Source organism: Phaenicophaeus curvirostris, chromosome 5 (genome assembly GCF_032191515.1).
Source record: "Phaenicophaeus curvirostris isolate KB17595 chromosome 5, BPBGC_Pcur_1.0, whole genome shotgun sequence".
Lineage (NCBI taxonomy): Eukaryota > Metazoa > Chordata > Aves > Cuculiformes > Cuculidae > Phaenicophaeus > Phaenicophaeus curvirostris.
Genome location: NC_091396.1, coordinates 61,802,700 through 61,817,054, shown reverse-complemented (window position 1 = coordinate 61,817,054; position 14,355 = coordinate 61,802,700). Strand labels below are relative to the sequence as shown.

The following is a 14,355-nucleotide window of genomic DNA, read 5'->3' as shown; positions in this document are numbered from 1 at the left end:
CCTGGCCGCTCTCCCGCCGCCACCGCCGAATCGCTGCCGCCGCGGCCAATGGGCGAGCGGCTCCCCCCCCCCCCCCACTCCCGGCCGGCCAATCACAAACCGCCGCTCAGGAGCGCAGCCAATGGCAGCGCGTCGCTCGGGGAGTGGGCGGGGCTTGTCGCCGCCCTCCCCGCGTGCTGATTGGCTGTCGCGCTTCCCAGGGGTGGGGCCGAGGTGCGCGCGGTTCCGGGGCGGGGAGGCGGAAGGGTCCGGAAGGGGCGGGGCTCTAAGCCGCGAGCGACACGCGATTGGCCGGCAGGCCCGGAGTCGTGCTCCGATTGGTCGGACGGCGCGGGTAGGCGGGGCCTGTCTCCTTGCCCACACCTTCCCCCCCCCCCCCCTTTCCCCCCAAATTGGCAGCGCCGCGGGGGGAAGATGTCGGGTGGCGAGGCCCGCGACCCCAAGCGGCTGGTGCGCTCGCCCAGCGGGCTGCGCATGGTGCCCGAGCGCCGCTCCGCACGCAGCCTCTTCGGCTTGGAGGAGCCGCCCTGTGTGCCCGATAAAGAGGTAGCGGGGGCGGCCCCGGGGGGGACCCGGGTCGGGGCGGCTGAGAGCCGCGGGGCCTTGATCTCCTTGGGAGGCGTTGGGTGTTGGGCCTCGGGAGGGTCAGCAAGGCCGAGTGCCACGTCCCGCACCGGGTCGGGGCAGTGCTCGGTTTCAGTGCGGGGTGGGGAATGATGCGACTGAAAGCGGTCCTGCGGAGAAGGACTTGAGGTGCTGCTTGACGGGAGTGTGGGCAGGAGCCGGCAGTGTGCGCTCAGAGCCCAGAGGGTGCCCCGGGCTGCATCCAAAGGAGCGTGGCCAGCAGGGCGAGGGAGGGGGTTCTGCCCCTGTGTTCCTCTCTTGTGAGACCTCACCTGGAGTACTGTGTCCAGTGCTGGAGTCCTCAACATAACAAGGAGATGGAGTTGCTGGAACAGGTCCAGAGGAGGCTACAAAGATGATCAGAGGGCTGGAGCACCTTCCATATGAGGACAGGCTGAGAAAGATGGGGTTCTTCAGCCAGGAGAACACAGGTCTACAGGGAGACCTTGGAGCAGTTTCCAACAGGGCTGGGGAGGGACTTTTTATAAGAGCATAGAGTGATAGGATGAGAGAGAATGGGTTTAAACTGCGGTGGGGGGGAGGGTTTAGATTAGACATTAGGAAGAATTTCTTCACACTGAGGGTGGTGAGGCACTGGCGCAGGTTGCCCAGGGAAGCTGTGGCTGCCCCATCCCTCGAGGTGTTCAAGGATGGATTGTATGGGGCCTTGGGCAGCCTGGTTGGAACTGGGTAGGCTTTGAGGTGAATTCCAACCCAAGCTGTTCTATGATTCTATTAATGGACTGGCAGGTCATGGGAGGGGTTTCTGCCCCTCTACTCTGTTCTGGTAAGACCTCACAGGGAGTCCTGCGTCCAGCTCTGGAGCCCTGATCACAGGAAGGACATGGAGCTGTTGGAGCAGGTGGAAAGGAAGCCACCACAATGATCAGGGCGCTGAAGCCTCTTCCCTGTGAAGAGAGGCTGAGGGAGTCGGGGTTGTTCAGTTTGGAGAAGTCTCCTGGGAGACCTTATTGCAGCCTTTCAATACTTAAAAGGGACTTATAAGAAAGATGGGGATAAAGTTTTAGCAAGGCCTATAGTAAAAGGATAAGGGTCATGGCTTTAAACTGAAGAGAAGTTTAGACTAGATATTAAGAAGGCATTTTTTATGCTGAGGGTGGTGAAGCACTGGGAACAGGTTGCCCAGAGGTGCTGGATGCCCCATCCCTGGAAACAATCAAGGTCAGGTTGGGTGGTGCTGTGAACAGCCTGATCTGATTGAAGATGTCCTATTGCATGAAGATGAAGGGAGGTTCGGTTGGACTGGATGACCTTCGTGGTCCCTTCCAACACAAACCGTTCTCTGATTTTGTGAAAAGAGTGGGACTTGTTCTTCAGGGACCTGCAGCCCTGACACTGAAATTAGCAAGGGACTTAATGAGTTAAAAGCAAAGTAAGCTCTGCAGCCTTAGTGTTTACTGAAACCATCCCTTTAAGTGCTTCTGAAGACCTTGTTGACTTAAAAAAGCTCCACAGAGTTAAGTCAATGAGGCTGAGTTAGAACAGCCCCTCTGGCTCCTGCTGTGAGTTAAATCACCCTCAAATAAGTTTCAGTCAACTTTGCCTGTAAATGCTTTCCAAGTAAACTGTATGATCGTGATGTTACATTAAATTTCATGCAATATGCATTATGTAGCAGTCCCAACAGCTTAGATGCTAATACAACTTTTAGAACCAGTTGTTTGTTTATTTATTGCCAGCATTCTGCAGTGTGGATATGTGTCAGCGCATTTAAATGTGGCTGGAATTATGATTTATTTTTGATGAACCAATGCGAATTTAAGCAGGGAGTCATTAAACGAAGCCATTCTTTGCCAGAGACTGACACAGTTGGTCTGTTTTGTATAGGAACGCTATGTCCTCCTTGGTTAGGAATGAGGAAGGAAATTTTGCTGCTGCCTGGTATCTCTGGAGGCAAAAAGTTCTTTGTAAAAGTGATGATGCTGGAGGCTTGCTCTGCTAGCACAGCTTCTGCTGCTCAAGCAACTGAGACTGACTAACTGCCCTGAGGTGTATGGCTAGTAAGACAGTGTCGGGTCTTGTCCAAAATAACACCCCACTTTTGGAAAGTGACTTTTTCTATTTACTTTAACAAGGAGTGTGTTAAAGTATCAGGTGGGAGTTTTCTCAAATTTATTCTCTTCCGTGCTTAGAGCATAAGAAACCTTCTCCTGTCATCAGTAGCAGCTGGGTGTCTGTCTTATGTGAAGTATATATAAGAAAATTTTTGGTGACAAGAGCAGTGTCATCCGAATGAGTTTGTTCTCAGCTTCTGGGACTGCCACCCTGCTGGTACCATACCTGTCCCTGAGTGTGTTGTAGATGGGTGTGTATTTATCAGGGAGTGTGTAGCAAAGTCTGAGCAGTTACTGTGTAAGCAGTTTCCTTGTGTGTTGAGCGGAGTCTGCTTTTGCTGTGTGGGTGACTTGCTGTGCCCTGTGTGCAGTGACCTGTGCCACCTGGAAACTAATGCCTGGCATCATCAGCATCATTGGATATAATTAGTAGAACAGTTGAATAGAAATGTGTTTTATCCCTGACCTTCTGAAATGTAGTTTTATGTTTCAGTAGTCCTTCGTTATAGCAGCCTAGCTTCATTTCATAAAAGTAAGGTGCTTTTAACTCAATCTAATGCATCGTGCCACTTCAGTTCAACTAAAGGTTGTTTGAAGATTGTGGTAGGATTCATTTAAACTAGTTAGATATATTTAAGAATTAAGCCTGTGTATTTTAGATATATTGGTCTGTGTGTTTGTAGTTTGAATAATATGTTGCAGTTGTGCTGCCCCTGTTCCTTCTCAAAATTCACCTTTTTGCCTGTAGGCTCTTGGTCAGGAGGCTGAGCGTGTTGATGTGGGACCGAAGGTTACCTTTTCATCAGACTAGTGACCTTTGCTTTTGAGAGGAAGTGAACTCTAGGCAAACTTTTTAAATGCATTTCTTACTTGGTATTCTTAATCTTGCATTATTGTTATATTGTAAAAAGTTTTTTTACTAGATCTCTTAAGGTGTATTTGAAGTTCTGACCTCCCTTCAGCTAATGATTACCAAATGTGTTACAAACTTTTTCTTAAAGTAAAACAGGTACACAGTACACAGGGAAGCTTATAAAACGCATGCTTTTATTACTAAAATTAAATTCTAAAGGGATAATGCTATCTAGTTAATGATTTTCAGAAAGAACACTTGTTCTTGCTACCATGTTAGATGTAAGTGAAAAAATGTGTTCCTTGTCCGAGATTAGCATCGGCAAATGTTGCTCTGGCTTTTCAAATACTTTGGCTTCTGCTGTGCAGCCAGTAACACACACAAATTCAGTAGTTTTGTTTTCCTTAGGCAGGAGGTGCCTACTGGCTTATTTTTTAAAAGTAAAGCCACCTAAAAGTGCTGGCGGTTAGTAGTGTTGTGAAATTTCTATTTTGGAAATGCGCTTCAATTTTATGTCACAAGATTGTAAAGTTTTAACATACCAGTTATTTTCAGGAGTTTGAAGTCTAAGACCAAAAGAGGACTACAGAAAGCTTTCCTTTTGTTAGTCGTATTTGCAATATAAGTAATGGATTGAGGTGGAAAATAATATGAAAATTTGTGCTGAGTATCATTAAATTTCAGATAAAGCTTAAAATGTTGGTCACTGCCTTTTCTAATCTGGAATTTCTTTGTTGGTCACCAGCAAAGCTCAACTGATGAGATTCCTACTGAGGGAATCTTAGACTGCAAATGGAATAAAACTTGTATGCTGTCATGCAGAGGTGGCTGAGCCTCATGGCATCCAGTTGCGTCCCAGATCTTCGTGTGGCTGGGGAACACTGCATGCCTTGGTACCGCGCTGGGCAAGAGATGATCACAGATATGGTGAAAGTGATTCCCTAGGGCTTCTGGATCGCTGGCAGTGGGAACTGAGCTTCTTGTCGCTGGCTCTTCTGTTGGCTTGGGCTGAGTCAGCACGAGTTATGCAATGGAGCTGCGCTTGGACTGCTGGCAAACGCCTGTTGCCCAGGCAGTGAATTGGCTCTGTTCAGTTATAATATCGGAGAGCATCGTAAACTTTATCTGCTATGTTTGTGCTGGGCTGTCTTCTACTCTGGCATCAGCTGTTTTAGTTGGGTGTGTTACAAGGTGTGATTTGATAAGCTTGTGAACTTTCAGCTTTGCAAAGGTTCACCATGTTAACAAGCTTAACTGGGTGCTACCTTGCTTCGCTTCTTGAGTGGCTTTGTTGGTGTCTATGCAAATAAAGCGTGTGAAGCATAACCATAGCTTCCAGTCCACCAACAGTATTCTCACCTCTGGCTGCATCCACTGTGTTACACAAATTTCTTACCAGACTCCAGCAAGTGCCTGAGAAGTTCCACTCCATTTGTAATGAACTAGCTGTCAGTGTTTTCTAATTTAAAAACAAGAGCCAAGAACTGCTGGATGTCCTTCATTTTCTTCCTATTATATCAAGTAATCCAATATTGGTATTTATGGTATGTTGATTATATGCAAGATGAATATACTAATGATGTGCATTTTAATTTAATTCCTTATTTCATATCTTGTTGTTTCTGCTTTCCAAAAAAAATCAGGTTTGCAGTAGTTTTAAAACATCTGTCTCTTGAAGACTCGAAGAGTAACTCCAACATCACGCTTTCTTCTTTGTAAATGTGATTAAAAAAAATCTTGAAGTTATAAAACTTAATTCAGTACTCATGTACTTCCTAATTACATCATCATATGGATGGATAGGAAGAATTCAAGATATTCTTCAATAGAGAGCTGTTTCTAGGCAAAGGAAAAATCGGTGTTGTGCAAATGGGCTTGTTCGGTTTTGGCTGCCTTGAAGGCGTGGTGTATTGGGCCAGCTTGTGTTAGAATGTTTTTGTAGGAAAATCTCCCTAGTGCCTGCTGCCATATGCCACTTCACTTGTGGATTGTTCGCTCTGTTTCAGGCAGTATTATCAAGATAGCTCTGTAATTCAGAAATGTTTTTGTATGGAGCTTCTATTAAGTAAGAGAATGGATGACTTTGTTTCTCACTGAAAAGCAACTTGTATGTTTAGTATAACAATTTGTATGGAATCTTTTTAAGACAGGATTTAGAAGAGTGCTCCCCTCCCTGCCACCCAGTTTGTGCTTAACTTCTGACAAAAAAAAAAAAACCAAAAAAAACCCCCAGAACAAAACAAACCTGTTTTCATTAACAAGTTGAGCTGGACTCCAGGTAAATTCAAAGTATACTAAAATTCTTCCCAGGTCTGGCTCCCAGACAAGCTATGGAGCTACAAATGTAAAAAATTAATATAGTAAATCAAGATCAATGTCGAGTAAAATGTGGTATTGGCTGTGGAGTACTACTTGTTACAGAGACAAAACCTCAGGATTGCTGAGGGTGTTTTATGTTGAAGTTTATTCATCAGTGGGTGTTTGAATGAGCTGTTCTACAGCTGTGGTGAAGAGAAGTGGTTCAGTGCCTTAGTTCCGTGGGCCCTTTGAAACAATACAGGAACACTTGTAGTTCTCATTTGCATTTAGAAACAGCTTATTGTGACATGAATTGGAAGGAACAACGTTCTGTTACAGAGAGTTCAGTTACTCTAATTTCTTAAACTTCCGTTTAAACATCAGAACGGTTCATATAAACTGCTGTAAATTATTAACAGTCTTGCACTTCACAAGAAAATGAGAAGTTTTAGAGAATTTTTAATGTAACTGCTGCAATATTTTCTTGGCTGTAGCTGTTGTACTAGTGACAGAGATTGGGTATCTGCTGAAGCCAAAGTCCCCGATATAAACTACATAAGATCTTGTAACCTGAAGGAATTTATAAACTATAACGGGTTAATTATTGAAATATGTTAATTAAAGGAAAATGGTGGTTACTGTGTGTTTAGCAAATAGCATCTACTCAGCTTAGGGCATGATTTTTAAGGTGACATTCTGCTGAAGTCTGACATGGTCTGGTTTTAAGAGTTGATTTCTAAAGTTATAAAGCTTCCTGTAGGATCTAACCACGTTCTCCTGGTTCAGATGCCAGGCATAATTTTGCATTAGTCTTTGCAAATAAATCTTGCAATAATTGCTTTATAAGCCTTAGAGAGTGTTTTTTGATATGGTGGATAGAAATATTTAAAACATTTGTGCAAATCCAGGGATCTAACAGCTGAATATCAGCTCTCTGGTAGGTGCCTTTCTGTATAGAAAAATGTAATTGTCTAATGACCACTGATCATTTCTGGTAGTTTAGAAAATCAAAACTGCCACCCCTTAAACTCTAGTCTAGTTGAGAGGGAGAGAGAAAAAAACTTCTTCAATTTGTTCTGGGCTTTTCTTTTGGGAGAAGCGTGAGTGTAGGATTGTTTTAGGAAAGAGATATTTCAGGAAGTAACATTTTGTAACTGGAATAACAATGAAGTCTTAGTGGCTTGGAAGCAAGCCAGCTATCTCCTAGCGTGTTTCAAAAGTGTGTCAGTATTGAGACCATTAAAATTTCTAAACACTTTCAGAGAGTCAACAGAGCATCACAGTATAGTACAGTGAGGAGATCAACTTACAAACAGTTGACAGTAGAGTATGTGTCTGGATAGTGAAACATAATTAAGCATAAGTACTTCTGAAATATAGTTTTTACAGCTGGCAAGAATTAGTATTCCTTGGGGTGAATGCATTTGGCAGCTTTTTTTTTTTTTTTTGTCTTACAAATGGAAATTATGTTATTTTGCTGCATCAGCATTAAAGGAAATTAAAACTATTCGTGGTGAGAAGATAGATAACAATGTGCTGGGGGTGTTTCTTTGTGGGGCATAATATAAAACTCAGTCTCTATATATGGGAGCAGGATTAAAGGTTTAGAAATCTTGCAGATTAATCTTATTTTGTACTGTTTTCTAGTGACCAAGATGTATGCAGTGTGACACAAAATTTGACTTCATAACTAGAAAGGTAAGATAAATCAGTGAAAGCATTAACTTGCGAAATACTTGCATGGTCTTCTCTGATCTCAAACGTAGATGATTTCAATGAAAGTTTTTCCTTCCAGTTCTTTTTCTGAGTAGAGGTCCTTTTTGATGTAATTCCGTTTCTTTGAAACTCTTCTTGTTGCTCATTGTGTAGTGCCTAGTTAGGGTTTTTCGAAATTACTGGGTACCCATGGGATTTATGTTTAAAGGAAGAGTTAGAGGAACTCAAGCTGGAGTGAACTGCTAACATCAGTACTGACGCAGAAATCGGATCAAATAATTCAGTTTTACAAAGGGAAAACACTAAGAGTTAAGTTATCCTGATGACATGAAAGTAAGCAGATCACTGTGGAATGTGTGCTGGTGTATGGGATGCTGCTGTCGGAAAACATTCTGCTGATATGGGGGTTTCTGCATGGAGAAGGAAAGCAGCCTCCCAAAAAAGGCTGACCATGATTTGTCGCAGGGAATACTGCTGCTTTTCATGACTATATGGATGCTCTTAGCATGTGCTTGTGAAAGTGCATGAAGCTGTGAAAGCGTCGCTTATAGTGCTTTGACATTGTCAGTTGTTTGGAGGCAGGGGGAAGGATAATTTGTGAACCAGATGCAGTAATATGTTATACCAGATGGGTGTAAATTTTCAGGAGGCCTGAAGAGCATTAGGGTGTCAGTTACTGATCCTAGTATTCCTAAATCATGGAGTATACTTTCTCCTAGTTCTTGTTTTAGCTTTAGTTGGATGGGTTAAGAGCATGGTGGGTGGGTGGGTGGAGTGGTTTGGTTGAGGAGCACCAGTTCATTAGGCTGCTGTGTTTTACTTGTGTTGCCTTAGAGAAGTACGTGGAGGTAGCCTTGGGAAATAAATACTCTGGAGAATTTTGTGTGGCATTTGGAAGGAAAGCCTAATGCTGACCAAAACTGCACTGTATCAGTTCCTTTTATTAAACTGCTCAAGCTTGCTTTGAGCAACGCATCAGTTCCTGCTTGCCTGGGAATACCTGTTCCAGCAGGAGAATTTGCGTCAGGAAGACCAGCTGGGGCTGTCACACCCCAGTAGGGATCTGGAGCACAGGCCACTTGTTGCAGATCGGTAGCTGTGAAACACTTTGCAATACTAGATTTGATTTTGCAACTGCATTGGATTTGTACTGTGCTGCCTGATGTTTGTGATAGAGAAATAGCTTCAGGTTCGAAGTTTCCGTGGGAAAAACTTGGGAATAAGTTTTAAGGGACAAGAATAGGATCTCCAGTTCAAGTTTCCCAAGATCTTTTCTTGGAATTGAGTAGGGATCTAGAAAGCAATCTTCTCTTGCATTTTTGATGGTAAGGTGAAGGATTTACTGGACACAGGAGAAGCACTTTTAGTGTCTTGTCTGATCCACTTCAGAAGTGTGTTTACAGAGTGTCAACAAAGGCTGATAGCGCTGCTGTTCGTATTCTCAGTCCTTTGTATTCAACCTTCAGAGAATTTCTGCCACTCTAGCAGTTGAAATCCCTTTACCTTTCCTTCAACTTGTGGTTTTCACACCTGAGGAACTGTTCTGTTTCTTGGGAAAGACGATATTTAATGTAGTAACTTCATTTAATTATTCCCTGATATTTCCTGTGCCAATAAACAATGTGTTTGGGTCTTCAGAACCCTCTGATGCTCTTTCTCTTATCTCCTTCTTCATTGTCTCCTCTTGGTGAGCTCAGGTCTGCCCTTTGCTCCTGCTGGGGGACTGTCCTTGTTTCAATTCAGCAGAGTTGTTTCTAGGGGCCTTCCCTTGGGAAAGGTGGTTGATGCCATCTTGTGCCGCCAGCCGTGAGACCCCCAGACAAAGCTCTGTATGTGAAGTCTTCTTTCAGCAGTTAAAGATCAGCACTCTTGCCAAGTGATATCGGACCTGCCAGAGCTCACGCCTTGCCCTGGCACAGGCACGCGGGTGGCGTCTGAGGGACTGGAAGAGGTTGAGCGGTTCAGCCGTTCGGAATCCCGGAGGCAAGATTATGTCCCAGGGCATGTTCTCATTGCCAATGAAGAAGTGGTTGAGGCGTCCCTCATCCACGCAGCAGCGCTGGTATCGCCTGATATCCCACATCCACGGCACAAAATCCTCCATGTCCCAGCGTGAGCGGCGTGCAGCGCTCAGGAGGTGCATCACGGCTGTCTTGTAGGCATAGTCGGGCAAGTTGCTGCCTACCCAGATGCGTGCACAGGTCTGAAGGCATTTGAGGTAGACACGGGGCGTCGGAGCCTGCCTGGCCATCCACCTGAAGAACTTCACCTCTGCCACGGCGTAGGTCACTGACCACATTGTCCTTGGGGCTCTGGGGGTCCCTGGAGTCTGGCTGCTCAGGAAGATGTCCGAGTAGCCTTGCCGCACTCCAAAGATAATCTCAGTGGCTGGGGTTATCTGTCCATCCCTTTCCAGCTGGTAGTTGCAGGAGCATCCGGAGGGTAGAATCCATACGGTGCATTGGGACGATTGAGGCAAAGCCTCCCAGGCTGCTTTCATGTTTGCATGAAACCAGCGGGCAATTTTCTGCACATCTAGGTTCGAGAGGATACCAGTTCCTTCACCTCCTCACTCATCTTCTGAACCTCTTCACAACTTCTTTCCGGCTCTTTTTGTTTCTGTCATCATTCCCCTTGACTTGCCACATGCTGCAGAACCACCAGCAGAGGCGAAAGGGCAGGACCAGGACTGCAGCAATCACCAACAAGGGATGCAGCTGCAGCAGGCAAATTAACCAATAGCCGTAATAAATGAGCACAACCAGGACTGCAGCAATCACCCAGAAGTGCCACTTCTGCAAGGTGTCAGAGAGCACGGTTCCCGAGGCAAAGTCACTCTGCTCCGGGGTCTTCTCTTCCACGTGCTTCTCCTGTGCCTTCTCTATCTCCAGCCATAGCCGAGCCATCTCATGCTCCAGGAACAGGTCACGCTGAGCCATCCGCTCACGCGTAGTCTCATCCAGCTCATCACCAGCCATCCGCAGGCTCGAGATGAGGGGTAGGAACACACGGACGAGGAATGCTGTGGCAGCCATGGCCTCCAGGAGGAGGGAGAAGAGGGGTTCAGAGGGGCTGTCCTGGAGGGAGCTGGTGGCAGGGGAGAGGGACCTTTGGGGCAGGCAGGAGTGGGGACGAGGCAGCTGGGAGGCAGTGATGCCTTTGAACCGCGCCCTGCCCAAGGTGCTCCTGCGAGCGGCTGGGGCCTCGGTGCTGGGGCAGAACCGACCCTCCCTGGGACCCACGGTTCTGCCCCAGCCCTCGTCCAGCCCAGCCTCCCCCTACATGTGCACTCACCACTCTCCCACGCCACAATGGCCAGGGCTGCGTGCCAGTGCCTTATAACCTGCCCCGTGGTCCCCTGTCCTTTGTGATGTCACTGGCACCGGAGCACACCACGGGCTCGCCCCCCACCCAGCCCCAGCCTTCACCCCCCCGGTCAGCGACTTTCAGGTGTCCCGGGCAGCCAGCAGGGCACACATCCCTTCCCTGCTCCTGCTGGCCACACCATTTCTGACCCACGCCAGGATGCTCTTGGCCTTCTTGGCCACTGGACCCCCTGCTGCCTCCTGTTCAGCCGCTGTCAACCTGCACCACCAGGTGCTTTTCCACGAGGCAGCTTTCCAGCCACTCTTCCCAAACCCTGGAGTGATTCATGGGGTTGATTTTGACCGAAGTGCTGGCCCTGGTATGCTGCCTTGTTGATCCCCTTTGAATCCACCTTGGCCCATAATCCAGCCTGTCCACATCCCACTGGAGAGGCTTCTTGCCCTCAAGCATGTCAACGCTCCCACCGGATTTGGTGTCATCTGCAAACGTACTTAGGCAGCACTCAATCCCCTCATCCAGATGAATAATAGAGACCTTCAACAAGACTGGCCCCAACACTGAGCCCTGGACAACGCTGCTTGTGACCAGCCAAAGGAGTAATCCCAAAGGATTTAATTCCGTTCCTGACCACACCCTGGGATCATCGCCCAACTCTGTGTGTGATAAATATCCAGAGCGAAACAGCAAGACAGCTCCCACAGACGTGCCCTAGCTACTCCAAGCGGTACATTTCCTGCTAAGGACGCTCTAAGGGCAAAAGCTTAAAGTCCTAAGGACCTGGGAAGGATGAATAGGACCAAATGCTCCTTGAAAAGGATAAGCCTATCAGGGAGAAAGGAGAAGCTGGTAAATCCAGCCTTGTTCTACCAAATGCTTAGGAGGATGTCTGAGTTGCCGCTCTCCCTGTGAAATGTCAGTCCCATTGAGGACAGTCCTCTTGAAGGTGTCAGGAGCCCAGAGTTTGTGGTGGTAAGAAGAAAGCAGCACCATTGCATGGTTAGGGGGGTAATAAAGTGATGATGAATAAAAATGATTCAGCGAATCCTCAGCATACCAGAGGAAGCACAACATGTTCTCCAGCAGCCTCTCCCTCCTGCAGGTGTCCTCCGGCTACACACAGATGCAGGAATCCTTCGCCGACACCTCATGCACCGTGCCCAGATCAAAGTGGAATGTGTGCCCAAGGAGAGAATGCATGTGCTAGACAGCATCATCCTCATGAGGACGTCAACCTTCAAAGGCTTCGGTCACTCTGCTGGCTGGCTGCGACACAAGGGAGAAAGTGTTGGAGAAGAGCAATGTGAAAGCATAGAGGAAGTCACCACCGGCTCTTCTGCCACCTTTCACACGCTGCCTGGGTTCTGCACTGGATCCTCAATGCGCTTTTCAAAAGCCGTGCCAGTTCCGTCCTATCATAGGGGTCATCTTCACTTCCTACCTCCTCCTGCCCCACACTTCCTCCTTCCCTTCCTCTTCCTCCTGCTCCACCAGAAAGTTCTTTAAGAAATGACATTACCGTGGGGGAAGAAGGAATCCCTGTCAGGAATTGCAGTTTTTTTAAGAGAGGGAAGAAAATATAGAAATAATAATTTTTCACCGCAGAGATATTATCAAGCAGGACCTCCAGATGGTTTGCCCAAACTGTTCAGAATATTTGGAGCTGACCAGACAAGACGAGGATTTCTGAGGAGCTAGAGCCTGCTGGTAATATGAGATTACCTGGGAGAGCCAAGCCTAAAGATTTGCGTCAAGGGAAGCCAATGGAAACCAATACCGGATGACTGTAGGGTCAACTCCAGGGAAATTCTGTGTTGAGAAATACCAAATCATAAACACAGGAAAAAAGAAATGAACTACATCAATGTAATGATAGACTCTAATGGCTCTTACTGACTCAGGAAATAAATCTGGGTGCCAGTATTGATAGTTCTATGGAAACAAGAGTTCAATTCCCAGCAAAACTCAAGAAGTTAAGACCCCAGGCAGAGAAAGAGAAGGTAAAATCTGTGTCCTAACATAACGCATAAGGTTTTTTTTTTATTTTTAAAGACCACCAAAATAACTAATGAGCATGTAACACCTTGCTTCATAGTGTCATACAAACACGTATCATATGAGTGTCTTGGGATGATGAATGTGATTATTTGTTTTACTTCCTAACTGTGCAGATGACGTTTCTCTTGGGGCACGAGAACACTACAAGGATCAGACCCCCTTGGTCACACATAGCCCAGAAATCATGGACCCATCGGAGCTGCAGCCCTTTTCAAAGCCAGAGGTGGTGCTGGCAGAGGCCTTGGCCTTTTTAGCTGATGATGACTGGTAGGTGTAAACAGCTGTCTACAACCACAGCGTCACGTAGAAGGTGTTTATTTTGATAACGTGCTCTATAAAAAGCCCAGCAGAATGGCTCTAACATCAAAGACAGTGAGGGAGATTGGAAGGGTTATAGGAGAAAAATGTTTTGAGTCCAAAGCTGGATTGAACTGTCACTGTGGTGAGCTTCCCAGCTCGGCTTCCAGAGCCTTGTAGGAATGCTGATGTTTAAGCACTGCTTTGGAGAGGGCCCTAACAATCTTTCTTCCCACTGTCTGTGGAATATGAGGCTTCACTGGGCTCTGCCTGGTGAAAGAGCGTTACAGTGCTGCTGCTGTTTAAGCTTGGGGAAGGAATCACTGTGGTGTTTAAAGGGAGGTGGAAGCAAGAGAGAGCTGAGAGACCTCTATGATAGAATAGTCCTGCTACCACATTAAAAGAAAGACTAACTTTTAAAGAATTTCCTGCATTGCTCTGTTTTACAATCCGATTTCTTCGCTCTTTGGTTTCTCAGAATTCTCTGCTTCGACATTTTTATGAAAACTTGCAAATGTTTTGAATTTAAATCTTTTCTCACTATAGGGAGAAGAAGATCAAAGGCCTGAACTTTGTCAGATGCTTGTCTGCCTACCAGGCGACTGTTCTGATGGCCAAGCTGCACGAAACAAGTCCGGCTGTGGCTCAAGAGGTTAAATTGTGCTATGGGACCATTTTGCTGCCTATGTGTGTGTAGATGCATTTTTCAGCTGTAGGCACACTGAAGTGCAGTGCTGCACTCACCTCTGGGCAATTTGCCTCGTCAAAAGGATGAGTTTGAGATTCAGCAAAGGAGCTCCCGCTTCAGCTACTGACCCTTGGTCTGGTTAGCTGAGACTGAAGAAGTTTAGATTGTAACTTTTTAACATTTTTCATGTATTTGAATTCTTACACATTGTGAATCAAGTTAGAAATGTACTTCTCAATCGCTTTTATTGTTGCTTAAAGATTACGAAGGAAAACATTAACCTTTGGTGATTTTAAAGTATACTTTATAAACATTGTTTATTCTTTGTTTGGGTTTTTCCTGTGGGCGGGTCAAGAATTTACGCTCAGGGGTTTCTCGAGCTGCTGTGGTCTGTTTAGGGGATTTGTTCACCCACCTGAAAA

General features: G+C 46.2%; 1 long non-coding RNA gene across 1 annotated transcript; it reads left to right on the top strand.

The window, feature by feature from the left end:
- Nucleotides 1-405: 405 nt before the first annotated feature.
- LOC138720591 (uncharacterized) lies at nt 406-14,253 on the top strand. The gene is made up of 4 exons (XR_011337432.1): nt 406-546; nt 7,498-7,548; nt 13,062-13,215; nt 13,792-14,253. It is a non-coding gene; the product is annotated as an uncharacterized lncRNA (long non-coding RNA).
- Nucleotides 14,254-14,355: the final 102 nt, after the last annotated feature.